The sequence below is a fragment of the Bubalus kerabau genome, chromosome 7, assembly GCF_029407905.1.
Source record: "Bubalus kerabau isolate K-KA32 ecotype Philippines breed swamp buffalo chromosome 7, PCC_UOA_SB_1v2, whole genome shotgun sequence".
Taxonomy (NCBI): domain Eukaryota; kingdom Metazoa; phylum Chordata; class Mammalia; order Artiodactyla; family Bovidae; genus Bubalus; species Bubalus kerabau.
The window spans coordinates 1,142,590-1,161,364 of NC_073630.1; the positions used below are offsets into that span (position 1 = coordinate 1,142,590).

At 59.1% G+C, this 18,775-nt stretch overlaps 1 long non-coding RNA gene across 1 annotated transcript in view; it reads right to left on the reverse strand.

The window, feature by feature from the left end:
* The window catches only part of LOC129657136 (uncharacterized), a 63,367-nt gene that overhangs the window by 35,304 nt on the left and 9,288 nt on the right, over positions 1-18,775 (reverse strand). The gene's annotated exons all lie outside the window — the stretch shown is intronic.

The following is an 18,775-nucleotide window of genomic DNA, read 5'->3' on the forward strand; positions in this document are numbered from 1 at the left end:
TAGACTTCCTGGGCCAACACAAGAGGAAGCCTGAATTCCCCGTTGTAACTCGAGAATCCCACCGAAACTCGAGAAAATCCACGTGCTTCCCTCGTCATCGCAAGATGAGGCCCTTTGTCCGCTACAGCATCTCAAGAGAAGTCCCACGTTCCATCCTGAAGTGCGAAACGGTACTTGGCACCCTTGATGCGACCCCAAAAGTTCCGCGACATACCAGACTCACTCAAGGGGAACACTGAGGTTCCCGGCACCACTTCATCTGACCCCTTCTCCTCTCCTGATTGCGACAGGAGGGTCGACTCCCCTTCTCTGTCTGCAAGGGGTTCCCGACCTTCCGGGCGCACCTCAGGATGAGGCCGGTCTCAGGAGGAAGTTCGAGACGTAGCCTCGTGGGTGGTGCCACATGCCGAAAGACCCCAATTTCACGGTCCACTCTTGAAAAGAACCCGATGCCAGCACACCTCTTTGAAGGAAAACCTGTGGATGAAGGCACAACATGAAGGGGCACTGACACCCGCGTGCATCGTCCAGAAAAACCCGCAGGTCCCACAGACATTTCGACAAGTGGCCTGTCACTCTGTAAACAACTCGAAAGGCAAACGAAGGTCCATTCCTCAACAGAAGACTAGGTGTGACTCTCTTGTCCCTACTCTGCAGGGACCATGGGATCCAAGTCAAAAACGGAGAGGAAGCCTGAGGTTCCTGCGTCCACTCGAGATGAGGCCCTCTTCCATTGCACCACACCCAGTGGAGTCCCGAGAGGCCCCTACCAACTCCACAGTATCCCTGAGTTCTCAGAGGCACAATGAGAACCTCCCTGAGGTCACAGGCACAAGTCGAGGGAACCCTGGGTTTTCTGCCATGACTCGAGAAAGACCTCGAGAGTGCTTCAAAATGTGGTGAGTCGCGATTCCCCTACCATGACTCGAGAGCCATGACACGCGCCCCCTCTTCACGCGCATGGAGACCTGACTAACCTGGCACTGCACGAGAGGCTCCCTGAGATCCTCATCGTACCTCGTGAGGAAACCCACACTGCCGCGGCAGCTCGAGGAAACACATGAGACACCCCGGTCATCGCGAGATGAGGGCCTTATATTCCTGCATGGCCTGGAGACCAATCACGAGTCCTCTCTCCAAACTGAAGAGCAGGCTGGACTCCGTTGAGGCCGCTCTGGGGGCTCCAACAGATCCTTGTCGCGACTCAAGAGGAGAGCGGAGTCCTTGGCTTCCCCTCGAGACGAAGTCTAACTCCCCGGGGGAGCCTGGAATGCAACCCCGAGATGCCTGCTTTCCCTGGAGAGGAATAGTAGGTCCTGGACACACGCCTAGGTGAGGTCTCTTCGGCCCTGCAGTGACTCGAGCGCAACCCCCAGATTTCCCTTGCAACTCGAGGGGAAGATTGGGCTTCCCAGGGCCAACCCAAGAGGAAGGCTGAGATCCCCATTGTAACTCGAGAATCCCGCCGCAACTCGAGAAAAACCACGTGGTTCCAAACTCTTGGCAAGATGAGACCCTTGTCCGCGACGGCGTCTCAAGGGAAGTCCCCTCTTCCGCCCTGAAGGGCGGAAAGGATCCTGCCAGCCTTCATGCGACCCCCAAAAGTTCCCTGACACGCCGGGTTCCCTCGAGGGGAACACCGAGGGTCCCGCAACCGCTTCCTCTGAGCCCCTTCTCCCCTCCTGATCGCGACAGGAGAGTCGATTCCCCTGCGTGGTCTGGAAGGGGTTCCAGGCCTTCCCGGGGCACCTAAGGATGAGGCCGGTCTCACGAGGAAATTCGAGACGAGCCACGTGGGTGGGGCCACATGCCGAACGACCCCGATTCCCCGGTCCGCTCCTGAGAAGGACCCGCGGCCCGGACCCCTCTTCGAAGGCAACCCTGTGGGTGAAGGCACAACACGAAGGGGCACTGCCACCCCCGTGCATCATCCGCAAAGACCCGTGGGTTCCACACAGAGCTCGACGATGGGCCTGAGACACCCTGAGCAACTCGAGAGGCAAGCGGGGTTCCCTTCCTCAGACAAGACGAGGCCTGACTCTATTGTCCCAACTCTGCAGGGACCCTGCGGTCGGAGTCCGAAACGGAGAGGAAGCCTGAGGTTCCTGCCTCCCCTCGAGGTGAGGCCATCTTCCGTTGCGCCAGACCCAGCAGAGTCCCGAGGGGCCCCGCCACCTCCACAGGATCCCTCGCCTCTCAGAGGCACCCTGGGAAGTTCCCTAAGGTCCCCTGCAGAAGGCGAGGGAAACGAGGTTTTTCCGCCGCCGCCCGAGAAAGACCTCGAGAGTCCTTCTTCAACGCGTCTCGAGGCCCTAGACCCCTCCCGTGACTCGAAAGCCATGAAGCGCTCCCCCTCGCCACACGCATGGAGACCTGACTTCCCTGGCGCCGCACGAGAGGCTCCCTGAGATCCTCGTCGTGCCTCGGGAGAAAATCCAAACGGGAGCCGCAGCTCGAGGAAACCCCTGAGACGCCGCCGTCCTCGCGAGCTGAGGGCCTTCTTTTCCTGCATGGCCTGGAGAGCAATCCCGGGTCCTCTCTCCAAACGGAAGAGGAGGCTGGACTCCCTTGAGGCCGCTCAGGGGGCTCCAAGCGACCGGCGTCGCGACTCGAGAGGAGAGCGGAGTCCTTGGCTTCCCCCCGAGACGAGTCCTGACTCCCCGGGGGAGACTGGAATGCAACCCCGAGATCCCTGCCTTCCCTGGAGAGGAATATTAGGTCCCGGACACACGCCTAGGTGAGGTCTCTTCGGCCCTGCAGTGACTCGAGTGCAACCCCCAGCTTTCCCTCGCAACCCGAGGGGAAGATTGGGCTTCCCAGGGCCAACCCAAGGGGAAGGCTGAGATCCCCGTCGTAACTCGAGATCCCGCCGCAACTCGAGAAAAACCACGTGGTTCCCACCTCTTGGCAAGATGAGGCCCTTGCCCGCCACGGCGTCTCAAGGGAAGTCCCCTGTTCCGCCCTGAAGGGCGAAACGGTCCCTGACAGCCTTCCTGCGACCCTCAAAAGTTCCCCGACACGCCGGGTTCCCTAGAGGGGAACACCGAGGGTCCCGGCACCACTTCATCTTAGCCCCTTCTCCCCTCCTGATCGCGACAGGAGAGTCGATTCCCCTGCGTGGTCCGGAAGGGGTTCCCAGCCTTCCCGGCGCACCTCAGGATGAGGCCGGTCTCACGAGGAAATTCGAGACGAGCCACGTGGGTGGGGCCACAGGCCGAACGCCCCCGATTCCCCAGTCCGCTCTTGAGAAGGACCCGAGGCCCGGATCCCTCTTCGAAGGCAACCCTGTGGGTGAAGTCACAACACGAAGGGGCACTGCCACCCCCGTGCTTCGTCCGCAAAGACCCGCGGGTTCCACACACAGCTCGACGAGGGGCCTGAGACCCCCTGAGCAACTCGAGAGGCCAGCGGGGTTCCCTTCCTCAGACAAGACGAGGCCTGACTCTCCAGTCCCAACTCTGCAGGGACCGTGCGGTCGGAGTCCGAAACGGAGAGGAAGCCTGAGGTTCCTGCCTCCCCTCGAGGTGAGGCCCTCTTCCGTTGCGCCAGACCCAGCGGAGTCCCGAGGGGCCCCGCCACCTCCACAGGATCCCTCGCCTCTCAGAGGCACCCTGGGAAGTTCCCTAAGGTCCCAGGCCGAAGGCGAGGGAAACGAGGGTTTCCCGCCGCCCCCCGAGAAAGACCTCGAGAGTCCTTCTTCAACGCGTCTCGAGGCCCTAGACCCTTTCCGTGACTCGAGAGCCAGGACGCGCTCCCCCTCGCCACGCTCATGGAGACCTGACTTCCCTGGCGCCGCTCGAGAGGCTCCCTGAGATCCTCGTCGTGCCTCGGGAGAAAACCCCCACGGGCGCTGAAGCTCCAGGAAACCCCTGAGACGCCCCATCCTCGCGAGCTGAGGGCCTTCTTTTCCTGCATGGCCTGGAGAGCAATCCCGGGTCCTCTATCCAAACGGAAGAGGAGGCTGGACTCCCTTGAGGCCGCTCAGGGGGCTCCAAGAGACCCGCGTCGCGACTCGAGAGGAGAGCGGAGTCCTTGGCTTCCCCTCGAGACGAGGCCTGACTCCCCGGGGGAGCCTGGAATGCAACCCCGAGATGTCTGCCTTCCCTGGAGAGGAATATTAGGTCCCGGACACACGCCTAGGTGAGGTCTCTTCGGCCCTGCAGTGACTCGAGCGCAACCCCCAGCTTTCCCTCGCAACCCGAGGGGAAGATTGGGCTTCCCAGGGCCAACCCAAGGGGAAGGCTGAGATCCCCGTCGTAACTCGAGAATCCCGCCGCAACTCGAGAAAAACCACGTGGTTCCCACCTCTTGGCAAGATGAGGCCCTTGCCCGCCACGGCGTCTCAAGGGAAGTCCCCTGTTCCGCCCTGAAGGGCGAAACGGTCCCTGACAGCCTTCCTGCGACCCCCAAAAGTCCCCCGACACGCCGGGTTCCCTCGAGGGGAACACCGAGGGTCCCGGCACCGCTTCCTCTGAGCCCCTTCTCCCCTCCTGATCGCGACAGGAGAGGCGATTCCCCTGCGTGGTCTGGAAGGGGTTCCCGGCCTTCCCGGCGCACCTCAGGATGAGGCCGGTCTCACGAGGAAATTCGAGACGAGCCACGTGGGTGGGGCCACATGCCGAACGCCCCCGATTCCCCGGTCCGCCCTTGAGAAGGACCCGAGGCCCGGACCCCTCTTCGAAGGCAACCCTGTGGGTGAAGGCACAACACGAAGGGGCACTGCCACCCCCGTGCATCGTCCGCAAAGACCCGCGCGTTCCACACACAGCTCGACGAGGGGCCTGAGACCCCCTGAGCAACTTGAGAGGCCAGCGGGGTTCCCTTCCTCAGGCAAGACGAGGCCTGACTCTCCTGTCCCAACTCTGCAGGGACCCTGCGGTCGGAGTCCGAAACGGAGAGGAAGCCTGAGGTTCCTGCCTCCCCACGAGGTGAGGCCCTCTTCCATTGCGCCAGACCCAGCGGAGTCCCGAGGGGCCCCGCCACCTCCACAGGACCCCTCGCCTCTCAGAGGCACCCTGGGAAGTTCCCTAAGGTCCCCGGCAGAAGGCGAGGGACACGAGGGTTTCCCGCCGCCCCCCGAGAAAGACCTCGAGAGTCCTTCTTCAACGCGTCTCGAGGCCCTAGTCCCCTCCCGTGACTCGAGAGCCAGGACGCGCTCCCCCTCGCCACGCGCATGGAGACCTGACTTCCCTGGTGCTGCACGAAAGGCTCCCTGAGATCCTCGTCGTGCCTCGGGAGAAAACCCCCACGGGCGCCGCAGCTCGAGGAAACCCCTGAGACACCCCCGTCCTCGCGAGCTGAGGGCCTTCTTTTCCTGCATGGCCTGGAGAGCAATCCCGGGTCCTCTCTCCAAACGGAAGAGGAGGCTGGAGTCCCTTGAGGCCACTCAGGGGGCTCCAAGAGCCCCGCGTCGCGACTCGAGAGGAGAGCGGAGTCCTTGGCTTCCCCTCGAGACGAGGCCTGACTCCCCGGGGGAGCCTGGAATGCAACCCCGAGATGCCTGCCTTCCCTGGAGAGGAATATGAGGTCCCGGACACACGCCTAGGTGAGGTCTCTTCGGCCCTGCAGTGACTCGAGCGCAATCCCCAGCTTTCCCTCGCAACCCGAGGGGAAGATTGGGCTTCCCAGGGCCAACCCAAGGGGAAGGCTGAGATCCCCGTCGTAACTCGAGAATCCCGCCGCAACTCGAGTAAACCCACGTGGTTCCCACCTCTTGGCAAGATGAGGCCCTTGCCCGCCACGGCGTCTCAAGGGAAGTCCCCTGTTCCGCCCTGAAGGGCGAAACGGTCCCTGACAGCCTTCCTGCGACCCCCAAAAGTCCCCCGACACGCCGGGTTCCCTCGAGGGGAACACCGAGGGTCCCGGCACTGCTTCCTCTGAGCCCCTTCTCCCGTCCTGATCGCGACAGGAGAGGCGATTCCCCTGCGTGGTCTGGAAGGGGTTCCCGGCCTTCCCGGCGCACCTCAGGAGGAGGCCGGTCTCACGAGGAAATTCGAGACTAGCCACGTGTGAGGTGCCACGTGCCGAACGACCCCGATTTTCCGGTCGGCTCTTGATAAGAACCCGATACCCGGACACCTCTTTGAAGGCAACCCTGTGGGTGAAGGCACAACACGAAGGGGAACTGACACCCCCGTGCATCATCCGGAAAAACCCGCAGGGTCTACACACAGCTCGACAAGGGGCCTGAGACTCCCGGAACAACTCGAGAGGCAACCAGAATTCCATTCCTCAGACAAGACGAGGCATGACTCTCCTGTCCCAACACTGCAGGGACCGTGCAGTCGGAGTCCGAAACCGAGAGGAAGCCTGAGGTTCCTGCCTCCCCTCGAGATGAGGCCCTCTTCCATTGCGCCGAACCCAGCAGAGTCCCGAGAGGCCCTGCCAACTACACAGCATCCCTCACCTCTCAGAGGCACCCTGGGAAGTTCCCTAAGGTCCCCTGCAGAAGTCGAGGGAAACGAGGGTTTCCCGCCGCAACCCGAGAAAGACCTCGAGAATCCTTCTTCAACGCCTCTTGACGACCTAGCCGCTTCCCATGACTCGAGAGTGATGACCAGCTCCCCCTCGCCATGCGCATGGAGACCTGACTTCCCTGGCGCCGCACGAGAGGCTCCCTGAGGTCCTCATCGTGCCTCGTGAGAAAACCCCCATGGGCGCAGCAGCCTGAGGAAACCCATGAGACGCCCCCGTCTTCGCGAGATGAGGGCCTTCTTTCTTGCCTGGCCTGGAGAGCAATCCCGAGTCCTCTCTCCAAACTGAAGAGGAGGCTCGACACCCTTGAGTCCACTCAGTGGGCTCCAAGAGATCCGTGTCGCGACTTGAGAGGAAAGCGGAGTCCTTTGCTTCCCCTCCAGGCGAGTCCTGACTCCCCGGGGGAGTCTGGAATGGAAACCCGGGATCCCTGTCTTCCCTTGAGAGGAATATTAGGTTCTGGACACACGCCTCGATGAGGTCTCTTTGGCCCTGTAGTGACTCGAGCAGAACCCCCAGCTTTCCATCGCAACTCGAATTGAAGATTGGGCTTCCCAGAGCCAACCCAAGAGAGACCTGAAATTCCTGTCGTTTTCGAGAATCCCGATGCAACTCAAGAAAAACGACGTGGTTCCAACGTCTTCACAGGATGAGGCCCTTGCCCGCTACAGCGTCTCCAGGGAAGTCCCATGTTCCGTCCTGAAGTGGGAAACGGTACTTGGCTCCCTTGATGCGACCCCTAAAGTTCCCTGAAACGCCGGGTTCCCTCGAGTGGAACACCGAGGGTCCCGGCACCACTTCATCTGAGCCCCATCTCCCCTCCTGATCGCGACAGGAGAATCCATTCCCCTACTTTGTGTGGAAGGGGTTCCCGGCCTTCCCGGCGCACCTCAGGATGATGCTGGTCTCACGAGGAAATTCGAGATGAGCCACGTGGGTGGTGCCACATGCAGAATGACCCCGATTTCCCGGTCCGCTCTTGAAATGAACCCGATGCCCGGACACCTCTTTGAAGGCAACCCTGTGGGGGAAGGCACAAAACGAAGGGGCACTGACACCCCCATGCATCTTCTGGAAACACCCGCAGGTTCCACACACAGCTTGTCAAGGGCCCTGAGACCCCCTGAACGACTCGAGAGGCAAGCAGAGTTCCGTTACTCAGACAAGACGAGGCCTGACTCTCCTATCCCAACTCTGCAGGGACCCTGTGGTCGGAGTCAGAAATGGAGAGAAAGCCTGAGGTTCCTGCCTCCAATCGAGATGAGGCCCTCTTTCATTTCGTCAAACCTAGTGGAGTCCCGAGAGGCCCCTCTAACTCCTCAGTATCCCTCACCTCTCAGAGGCACCTGGGAAGTTCCCTAAGGTCCCCTGTAGAGGTCGAGGGAAACGAGTGTTTCCCGCCCCAACCCAAGAAAGACCTTGAGAGTCCTTCTTAAATGCCTCTTGAGGCCCTAGTCCCTCCCATGACTCGAGAGCAATGACGCGATCTGCCTGGCCACACGCATGGAGTCAGGCTTCTCTGGCGCTGCACAAGAGGATCCCTGAACTCCCCATCATATCTCGTGAGAAACCCCACACTGGCGCCGCAGCTCGAGAAAACCCATGAGACGCCCCCGTCATCACGAGAGGAGGGCCATCTTTAACTGCATGGTATGCAGATCAAGCGTGAACCTTCTGTCCAAGCTACACAGGACGCTTGACTCCCTTTAGGCCACTCATTGGGCTCCAAGAGTTACGCGTCCCGACTCGAGAGGATAGTGGAGTCCTTTGCTTCTTCTCGAGACGAGGCGTGACCCACCGGGTGAGACTGGAATGCGACCCCGATATCCCTGTCGCCCTTGGAGAGGAACATTACGTCCTGGACCCAAGCCTAGATGAGGACTCTTTGCCCTGAAGTGACTCGAGAGCAACCCCCAGCTCTCTCTGACAAGTTGAATGGAAGATTGGACTTCCTGGGCCAACACAAGAGGAAGCCTGAATTCCCCGTTGTAACTCAAGAATCCCGCCTCAACTCGAGAAAAACCACGTGTTTCCTTCGTCATCGCAATATGAGGCCCTTGCCCGCTACAGCATCTCCAGAGAATTCCCACGTTCCGTCTTGAAGTGCGAAACTGTACTTGGCACCCTTGATGCGACCTCAAAAGTGCCGTGACATACCGGTCTCACTCGAGGGGACCACCGAGGTTCCCGGCACCACTTCATCTGAGCCCCTTCTCCCCTTCTGATCGCGAGCGGTGGGTCGATTCCCCTGCTTTGTCTGCAAGGGGTTCCTGACCTTCCCGGCGCACCTCAGGATGAGGCCGGTCTCCCAAGGAAATTCGAGACGTAGCCTCGTGGGTGGTACCACATGCTGAAAGACCCCAATTTTCCGGTACGCTCTTGAAAAGAACCCGATGCCCGGAAACCTCTTTGAAGGCAACCCTGTGGATGAAGGCACAACACGAAGGGGCACTGACACCCCCGTGCATCGTCCGGAAAAACCCGCAGGTTGCACACTCAGCTCAACAAGTGGCCTGTCACTCCGTGAACAACTCGAAAGGCAAGGGGAAATCCATTCCTCCACAGAAGACGAGGCGTGACTCTCTTCTCCATACTCTGCAGGTACCCTGCGACCCGAGTCAGAAATGGAGAGGATCCCTGACGTTCCTGCCTCCATTCGAGATGAGGCCCTCTTCGATTGCACCAAACCCAGTTGAGTAACGAAGGGCCCCTCCCAAATCCACAGTGTCCCTGACTTCTCAGAGGCACCCTTAGAAGTTGCCTGAGGTCACCGACACAAATCAAGGGAACCCAGGGTTCCCTGCCGCAACCCGAGAAAGACCTCAAGAGTCCTTCTTCAATGCGTCTTGAGGCCCGTTTCGCCTACTATGACTCGAGAGCAATCACGCACTCCCCTTCACCACACGCACGGAGACCTGACGTCCCTAGCACCACACGAGAGGCTCTCTGAGCTCCCTGTTGTACCTCGTGAGAAATCTGATACTGGCGCCGCAGCTGGAGAAAACCCACGAGATGCCCCCGTCATCGCGAGATGAGGGCCTTTTTTCCTGCATGGCCAGGAAAACAATCCCGAGTCATCTCTCCAAACTCCATAGGAGGCTTCACTCCCTTTACGCCACGCAGTGGGCTCCAAGAGATACCCGTCGCGACTCGACAGGAGAGCGGAGTCCTTTTTTTCCCCTCAAGACGAGGCCTGACTCTCCGGGTGAGTCGAGAATGCAACCCTGAGATCCCTGTTGGCCCAGTAGTGGAACACTAGGTCCTGGACACAAGCGTAGATGAGGTCTATTTTGCCCTGCAGTGACTGGAGAGCAATCCCCAGTTCTAACTTGCAACTCGAATGGAATACTGGATTTTCCTGGCGCCATACAAGAGGCTCCCTGAGATCCCCGTGGTACTTCATGAGACACCCCACACTGGTGCCGCAGCTCGAGAAAACCCACGAGACGCCACCGTCATCTCGAGATGAGGGCCTTCTTTTCCTGCATGGCCTGGAGTCCAATCCCGAGTCCTCTCTCCAAACTCCACAGGAGGCTTGACTCCCTTTAGTACACACAGTGGGCTCCAAGAGATACCCATCGCGACTCGAGACGAGAGCGGAATTCTTTGCTTACCCTCGAGGTGAGAACTGACTCCCCGGATGAGTCTGGAATGCAAACCCGAGATCCCTGTCGCCCCTGGAGAGCAACGTTAGATCCTGGACACAAGCCTCGATTAGGTCTCTTTTGCCCTGCAGTGACTCTAGCGCAATCCCCAGCTCCCCCTCGCAACCCGAATGGAAGATTGGATTTCAAGGCCAACAAGAGGAAGCCTAAATTCCCGGTCATAACTCGAGAATCCCGCCGCAACTCGAGCAAAACCATGTGGTTCTCCCGTCATCGCAAGATGAGGCCCTTGCCCGCTACAGCGTTTCAAAAGATGTCCCAGGTTCCGTCTTGAAATGCGAAACGGTACTTGGCACCCTTGATGCGACCCCAAAAGTCCCCCAACACGCCGGTCTCACTCAAGGGGAACACCGAGGTTCCCGGCACCACTTCATTTAAGCCCCTTCTGCCCTCCTGATCGTGACCCGTGGGTCGATTCCCCTGCTTTGTCTGCAAGGGGGCCCGACCTTCCCTGCACAACTCAGGATGAGGCCGGTCTCATGGGGAAATTCGATACGTAGCTTTGTGGGTGGTGCCACTTGCTGAAAGACTCCAATTTCCCGGTCCACTCTTGATAAGAATCCGATGCTCGGACACCTCTTGGAAGGCAGCCTTGAGTATGAAGGTACAACACGAAGGGGCACTAACACACCTGTGCATCATCCGGAAAAACGGGCAGGTTACACACACAGCTCAACAAGTGGCCTGTCACCTCGAGAACAACTCGAGAGGCAAGAGGAGTCCCATCCTCCAGAAAAGACGAGGCCTGACTCTCCTGTACCAACATGCAGGGACCTTGCGATCTGAGTCAGAAATGGAGAGGAACACTGAGGTTCCTGCTTCAACTCGAGATGAGTCCCTCTTACATTCCACCAAATGCAGAGGAGTCTCGAGAGGCCCCTCCAAACTGCACAGTATCCCTGACTTCTCAGAGGCACTCTGAGAAGCTCCCTGAGGTCGCAGGCACAAGTCAAGGGAACCCTGGGTTTTATGCAGTGACCCGAGAAAGACCTCAAGAGTCCTTGTTCAACCCGTCTTGAGGCCCGATTACCCTACCATGACTCGAGAGCAATGACGAGCTCCCCCTAGCCATCTCATGGGGACCTGACTTCCCTGGCGCCACACGAGAGGCTCCCTGAGCTCCCTCTCGTACCTCGTCAGAAACCCGGCACTAGCGCAGCAGTCTAGAAAACCCACGAGACGCCGCCATCATCGCGAGATGAGGGCCTTCTGTTCCTGCATGGCCTGGAGAGGAATCCCGAGTCCTCTTTCCAAACACCACAGGAGGCTTGACTCCCTTTAGGGCACACAGTGGGCTCCAAGAGATACCCATCGCGACTCAAAAGGACAGCGGAGTTCTTTGCTTCCCCTCGAGACGAGGCCTGATTCCCCGGGTGAGTCTGGTATGCAACCCCAAGATCCCTGTCGCCCCTAGGGACGAACATTAAGTCCTGGACACAAGCCTAGATGAGGTCTATTTTGCCCTGCAGTGACTCGAGAGCAATCCCCAGCTCTCCCTTGAAACTCGAATGGAAGATAGGACTTCCCTGGGCCAACACATGAGGAAGACTGTATTCCCCGTCGAAACTCGAGAATCCCGCCATAACTCGAGAAACGCCACGTGGTTCCCCCGTCATCCCAAGATGAGGCCCTTGCCCCCTACAGCGTCTCAAGAGAAGTCCCACGTTCCGTCTTGAAGTGCGAAACGGTATTGGCACCCTTGATGCGCCCTCAAAAGTTCCTCGACACACCAGTCTGACTCGAGGAGAACACTGAGGTTCCCGGCACCAATACATCTGGGCCCCTTCTCCCATCCTGATCGCGACAGGAGGGTCGATTCCCCTGTTTTGTCTTGAAGGGGTTCCCGCCTTTCCCGGTGCATCTCAGGATGAGGCCGGTCTCACGAGGATATTCGAGACATAGCCACGTGGATGGTGACACATGCCGAAAGACCCCGATTTCCCGGTCCGCTCTTGATAAGATCCTGATGCCCGGACACCTCTTTGAAGATAACCCTTTTGATGAAGGCACAACACTTAGGGGCACTGACACCCCTGGGTATCGTCCGGAGAAACCCGCAGGTACCACACACAGCTCGAGAAGTGACCTGTCACCCCGTGAACAACTGGAGAGGCAAGCAGAGTTCCATTCCTCCACACAAGACGAGGCCTGACTCTCCTGTTTGAACTCTGCAGCGAAACTGCGATCCGAGTCAGATCTGGCCCAGGGGAAGTCAGGAGAGGAAACATGAGTTTCCTGCCTCCACTCGAGATGAGGCCCTCTTCCATTGCACCGAACCCAGTGGAGTCCAGAGAGACCCCTCCCAACTGCTCAGTATCCCTGACTTCTCAGAGGCACCCTTAGACCTTCCTGAGATCACCGGCACAAGTCGAGGGAACCAAGGGTTTCCTGCCCCAACCCGTAAAAGACCTCGAGAGTCCTTCTTCAACGCGTCTTGAGGTGCGATTTCCCTACCATGACTCGAGAGCAATGACGCGCTCCCCCTAGCCACGCGCATAGAAACCTGACTTCCCTGGCGCCACAGGAGAGGCTCCCTGAGCTCCCCATTATACCTCGTGAGCAACACCACACTGGAGCCGCAGCCCGAGAATACCCACGAGACGCCCCAGTCCTCACGAGATGAGGGCCTTCTTTTGCTGTATGGCCTGGAGAGCAATCCTGAGTCCTCTCTCCAAACTCCACAGGAGGCTTGACTCATTTTAGGCCACACAGTGAGCTCCAAGATATACCCGTCGCAACTTGACAGGAGAGCGGTGTCCTTGGCTTCCCCTCGAGACGAGGCCTGACTCCCCGGGTGAGTCGAGAATGCAATGCTGAGATCGCTTTGGCCCCAGCAGAGGAACATTAGGTCCTGGACACAAGCCTAGATGAGGTCTATTTGGCCCTGCAGTGTCTCGAGAGCAATCCCCAGTTCTAACTCACAATTCGAATGAAAACTGGACTTCCCTGGGCCAGTTGAAGAGGAAGCCTGAATTCCCGGTTGTAACTCGAGAATCCCGCCCCAACTCAAGAAAAACCACGTGGTTCCCCCGTCATCGAAAGATGAGGCCCTTGCCCGCTACAGCGTCTCAAGAGAAGTCCCACGTTCCGTATTGAAGAGCGAAAAGTTACTTGGAACCCTTGATGCGACCCCAAAAGTTCCCCGACATACCAGTCTCACTTGAGGAGAACACCGAGGTTCCCGGCACCACTTCATCTGAGACTCTTCTCCCCTCTTGATCGCGACAGGAGGTTCGATTCCCCTGCTTTGTCTGGAAGGCGTTCCCGACCTTCCTGGCGCACATCAAGATGAGGCCAGTCTCACGAGGAAATTCGAGACATAGCCTCGTGGGTGGTGTGGCATGCCAAAAGACCCCGATTCCCTGGTCCGCTCTTGATAAGAACCCGATGGCAGAACCCAACTCGAAGGCAATCCTGTGGAACAAGGCACAACACGAAGGGGCAGTGACACCCCAGTGCATCGTCCAGAAAAACCCGCAAGTTCCACATACAAATCGACAAGTGGCCTGTCACCCCATGAACAACGCGAGAGTCAAGCGGAGTTCCATTCCTCCACACAAGACGAGGCCTGACTCTCCTGTCCCAACTCTGCAGGGACTCTGCGATCCGAGTCAGATCCGGCGCATTCGAAGCCAGGAGAGGAACCCTGTGGTTCCTGCCTCAACTTGTCATGAGGCCCTCTTCCATTGCACCAAACCCAGTGGAGTTCCGAGAGGCCCCTCCCAACTCCACAGTGACCCTGACTTCTCAGAGGCACGCTGAGAAGCTTCCTGAGGTCACTGGCACAAGTCGATGGAACCCAGGGTTTCCTGCTGCAACCCAAGAAAGACCTCGAGAGTCCTTCTTTAACACGTTTTCAGGCCCAATTCCCCTACCATGACTCGAGAACAATGACGGGCTCCCTCTCACCACGTGCATAGAGACCTGACTGACCTGGCACCACATGAGAGGCTCACTGAGCTCCCAGTCTTACTTCTTGAGAAACCCCACACTAGCGCCACAGCTCGAGAAAACCTACGAGACGCCCCAGTCATCGGGAGATGAGGGCCTTCATTTCCTGCATTCCCTGGAGAGCAATCCCGTGTCCTCCCTCCAAACACCAGAGGAGGTTTGACTCCCTTTAAGCCACTCAGTGGGCTCCAAGACATACCCGTCCGACTCGAGAGGAGAGCAGAGTCCTTTGCTTCCCCTCGAGACGAGGCCTGACTCCAGGGTGAGTCTGGAATGCAACCCCGAGATTCCTGTCGCCCCTTGACATGAACATTAGGTCCTGCACACAAGCCTTGGTGGGGTCTCTTTTGCCTTCAGTGACTAGAGCGCACCTCCAGCTCTTCCTCGAATCTCGAATGGAAGATAAGACTTTTGTGGGCCAACACAAGAGGAAGCATGAATTCCCTGTGGTAACTCAAATATCCCACCGCAACTCGAGAAAAACCAAGTGGTTCCCCAGTCATTCCAAGATGAGGCCCTTGCCCGCTGGAGCACCCCAAGAGAAGTCCCACGTTCCAATTTGAAGAGAGAAATGGTACTTGGAACGCATTATGTGAACCCAAAAGTTACCCGACTTACCTGTCTCACTTGAGGGAAACACCGAGGTTTCCAGCAGCACTTCATCTGAACCACTTCTCCCCACCTGATCGCCAAAGGAGGGTCGAATCCTCTGCTTTGTCTGGAAGGGTTTCATGACCTTCTCGGCACACCTCAGGTTGAGGCCGGTTTCATGAGGAAATTCGAGACTAGCCACGTGGGTGGTGCCAAATGCTGAACGACCCCGATTTCCCAGTCCGCTCTTCATAAGAACACGATGCCCTGACACCTCTTTGAAGGCAACCCTGTGGATGAAGACACAAAAAGAAGGGTCACTGACACCCCCATGCATCGTCTGGAAAAACCTGCAGATTCCACACACAGTTTGACAAGGGGCCTGAAACCCCATGAACAACTCGAGAGGCAAGCGGAGTTCCATTCCTCAGAAAAGACATAGCCTGACTCTCCTGTCCCAACTCTGCAGGGACACTACGATCAGAGTCAGAATTGGAAAGGAAGCCTGAGGTTCCTGCCTCCACTCGAGATGAGGCCCTCTTCCATTGCGACAAACCCAGTGGAGTCCCGAGAGGCCCCACCAACTCCACAGCATCCCTCACCTCTCAGAGGCACCCTGGGAAGTTCCCTCAGGTCCCCGGCAGAAGTCGGGGGAAACGAGGGTTTCCCGCTACAACCCGAGAAAGACATCGAGAGTCCTTCTTCAACGCGTCTTGAGGCCCTAGTCCCCTCCCATGACTCGAGAACAATGACGCGCTCCTTCTCGCCACGTGCATGGAGACATGACTTCCCTGGCGCCGCACGAGAGGCTCCCTGAGATCCTCGTCGTGCCTCGGGAGGAAACCCCCACGGGTGCCGCAGCTCGAGGAAACCCCTGAGATGCCCCCGTCCTCGCGAGGTGAGGGCCTTCTTTTTCTGCCTGGCCTGGAGAGCAATCACGAGTTCTCTCTCAAAAGTGAAGAGGAGGCTGGACTCCCTTGAGGCCACTCAGGGGGCACAAAGATATCAGCGTCGCGACTCGGGAGGAGAGCGGAGTCCTTTGCTTCCCCTCGAGGCTAGGCCTGACTCCCCGGGGGAGCATGAGATGCAAGCCCGAGATCCTTGTCTTCCCTGGAGAGGAGCATTAGGTCCTGGACACACGCCTAGATGAGGTCTCTTTGGCCCTGCAGTGACTCGAGCGCAACCCCCAGCTTTCGATCGCCACTAGAATAGAAGATTGGGCTACCCAGGGCCGACACAAGAGGAAGCCTGTAATCCCCTGTCGTAACACGAGAATCCCGCAGCAACTCGAGAAAAACCACGTGGTTCCCACCTCTTCGCAAGATGAGGCCCTTGCCCGTAACGGCGTCTCAAGGGAAGTCCCCTTTTCCGCCCTGAAGTGCGAAACGGGACCTGACAGCCTTCATGCGACCCCCAAAAGTTCCCCGATAGGCCGGGTTCCCTCGAGTGGAACACCGAGGGTCCCGGCACCGCTTCACCTGAGCCCCTTCTCCCCTCCTGATCGCGACAGGAGAGTCGATTCCCCTGCGTGGTCTGGAAGGGGTTCCCGGACTTGACGGTGCACATCAAGAGGAGGCCGGTCTCACGAGGACATTCGAAACGAGCCACGTGGGTGGTGCCACATGCCGAACGAGCCCGATTCCCCGGTCCGCTCTTGAGAAGAACCCGATGACGGACCCCTCTTCGAAGGCAACCCTGTGGGTGAAGGCACAGCCCGAAGCGGCACTGACACCCCCGTGCATCGTCCGGAAACACACGCAGGTTCCACACACAGCTCGACGAGGGGCCTGAGACCCCCTGAGCAACTCGAGAGGCCAGCGGGGTTCCCTTCCTCAGACAAGACGAGGCCTGACTCTCCTGTACCAACTCTGCAGGGACCCTGCGGTCGGAGTCCGAAACGGAGAGGAAGCCTGAGGTTCTTGCCTCCCCACGAGATGAGGACCTCTTCCGTTGCGCCAGACCCAGCGGAGTCCCGAGGGGCCCCGCCACCTCCACAGGATCCCTCGCCTCTCAGAGGCACCCTGGGAAGTTCCCTAAGGTCCCCGGCAGAAGGCGAGGGAAAGGAGGGTTTCCCGCCGCCCCCCGAGAAAGACCTCGAGAGTCCTTCTTCAACGCGTCTCAAGGGCCTTGTCCCCTCCCGTGACTCAAGAGCCAGGACGCGCTCCCCCTCGCCACGCGCATGGAGACCTGACTTCCCTGGCGCCGCACGAGAGGCTCCCTGAGATCCTCGTCGTGCCTCGGGAGAAAACCCCCACGGGCGCCGCAGCTCGAGGAAACCCCTGAGACGCCCCCGTCCTCGCGAGCTGAGGGCCTTCTGTTCCTGCATGGCCTGGAGAGCAATCCCGGGTCCTGTCTCCAAACGGAAGAGGAGGCTGGACTCCCTTGAGGCCGCTCAGGGGGCTCCCAGAGACCCGCGTCGCGACTCGAGAGGAGAGCGGAGTCCTTGGCTTCCCCTCGAGACGAGGCCTGACTCCCCGGGGGAGCCTGGAATGCAACCCCGAGATCCCTGCCTTCCCTGGAGAGGAATATTAGGTCCCGGACACACGCCTAGGTGAGGTCTCTTCGGCCCTGCAGTGACTCGAGCGCAACCCCCAGCTTTCCCTGGCAACTCGAGGGGAAGATTGGGCTTCCCAGGGCCAACCCAAGAGGAAGCCTAAGATCCCCGTCGTAACTCGAGAATCCCGCCGCATCTCGAGAAACACCACGAGGTTCCCACCTCTTCGCAAGATGAGGCCCTTGCCCGCTACGGCGTCTCAAGGGAAGTCCTAGGTTCTGTCCTGAAGTGCGAAACGGTACCTGACTCCTTTCATGCATCCCCCAAAATTCCCTCACACGCCGGTTTCTCTCGAGGGTAACACCGAGGGTTCCGGTCCCACTTCATCCGAGCCCCTTCTCCCCTCCAGACCGCGACAGGAGAGTCGATCCCCCTGCGTTGTCTTGAAGGGTCCCCGGCCTTCCCGGCACACCTCAGGATGAAGCCGGCCTCACTAGGAAATTTGAGACTAGCCCCGTGGGTGGTCCCACATGCCGAAAGACCCCAATTTCCCTGTCTGCTCTTGAAAAGAACCCGAGGCCCGGACACCTCTTCGAAGGCAAGCCAGTGGGTGAAAGCACAACACGAAGGGGCACTGTCACTGTCGTGCATCGTCCGGAAACACCCGCAGGTTCCACACACAGCTCAACAAGGGGCCTGAGACCCCCTGAACACCTGGACAGGCAAGCGGAGTTCCCTTCCTCAGACAAGACGATTCCTGACTCTCTTGTCCCAACTCTGCAGGGACCCTGCGGTCGGAGTCCGAAACGGAGAGGAAGCCTGAGGTTCCTGCCTTCCCTGGAGATGAGGCCCTCTTCCAGTGCGCCAAACCCAGCGGAGTCCTGAGAGGCCCCGCCAACTCCACAGCATCCCTCATCTGTCAGAAGCACACTGGGAAGTTCCCTAAGGTCACCGGTAAACTTTTATTGCACAAGGTCCCCATGAAATGGCCCACGCAGCAGGACATCCACAGATTCTGTCTGCCATTAAAGGGGAGTAAGGTGCCCTCCCCACTTCTTTGCTGCCTCGGCGGCCACCAGGGTGCAATTCGCGTACCCTTCCCTTTCCCATCCTAGCAGGTGCTCCAGGGCCCGCTGGCCTACAAAGTGCCAGAAGCAGGGCTGGGCCAGCCGGCCAGAATTCAGGGTTCTGTCCCTTGGAGTTCCAGCGGACACTAGGCTGCTTGGGAAAACCGCGCAGACTCTGAGGTTTTTCAGCAGAGGGGTGGAGCGGTAAAGGCCTTGACCCCAAAGACGAGGCCTTTCTGCGACCGCCAGGTTGGGGAGCTCTGAGACTGTGCCAACACAGGGCGGAATACATGGTTCCCTGCTCCAGGCAGTCCCCGTTCCCTTACCTGTGTTCCGCACCCCTCCGCTGTGGCCAATGGATGCCGATCCTTGGGGATCCAGGAGTTCACGAAATGGGCATTCCCAGCCGCAATGGCGACCCCCAACAGCACATCTGGAAAGCCCTCCCCACCCCTGCCAGGAGCCGACCCCCGCTGCGAAGGGACCCCCCACCCCGCCCCGCGCCGCCAGGTTTCGCCCCGGCCCTGTCGGGC